Genomic DNA, 992 nt, shown 5'->3' on the forward strand with positions numbered 1-992 from the left:
ATATAATTAGAATCATTGGACATATAAACTAAATTGTAGGCTGGCTCGTTTGCATGAGAGAACCTGGGAAGGACATAGCTGGGAGGAGACTGACTGGGGCCAGAAAAAATCTCAACTGATTTTCAGAACTATCCCTTAAAAGGAGTCTGAATTTCATTGGTTTTTTGGTGAGCAATATATGCTTCTGGCATTATCTACACTAATAGACAAAGATGCTAATTGACCATACCTTCACCACACCCACCAGCCAATCAGAGCAACTATATGCAAATTAACCCAACCAAGAAGGCGGCCGGCAGCCACAAAGCTGGAGCAAGCAGGAGGTGTGGTTGCCCCGGCAATGGAGGAAGCCAAGCTTCCCGGCAGGCGGTGGCCTCCACAAAAGGCAATAAAGTTTCGATTGTAGAAGCTAAATAAGTCCCAGATCCCTGCTTCCAGCCAGCCTCACTGGGAGCTTGGGTGGCTGGGGGCTGTGGCCAGCTTGCAAACAGCCATCAGCCCCTCACCCAGGATAGCCACACCCTCATGGGGTGAGGGTCCCTGCTGGGAGGTTTGGCCAGCCTACAAACAGCAATCAGCCCCTCACCCAAGCTGGCCAGGCACCCCAGTCAGGACCCCTACACTGAAGGGGCTGTGGTCAGCCTGCAAACAGCCATCAGCCCCTCACCTGGGCTGGCCAGGCACCCCAGCAGGGACCCCCACCCTGAAGGGGCTGTGGCCAGCCTGAAAACAGCCATCAGTCCCTCACCCAGACTGGCCAGGCACCCCAGCAGGGCCTCCCTCCCTGAAGGGGGTGTGGCCAGCCTGAAAACATCCCTCAGTTCCACATCCAGGCTGGCCAGGCACCCCAGCGGGGACCCCCACCCTGAAGGAGTGTGGCCAACCTGCAAACAGCCATCAGCCACTCACCCAGGCTGGCCAGGCACCCTCATGGGGTGAAGGTCCCCACTGGGGGGCTTGGCCAGCCTGCAAACAGCCATCAGCCCCCCACT

This window comes from Myotis davidii, unplaced genomic scaffold (assembly GCF_000327345.1).
Source record: "Myotis davidii unplaced genomic scaffold, ASM32734v1 scaffold1343, whole genome shotgun sequence".
NCBI classification, from domain to species: Eukaryota; Metazoa; Chordata; class Mammalia; order Chiroptera; family Vespertilionidae; genus Myotis; species Myotis davidii.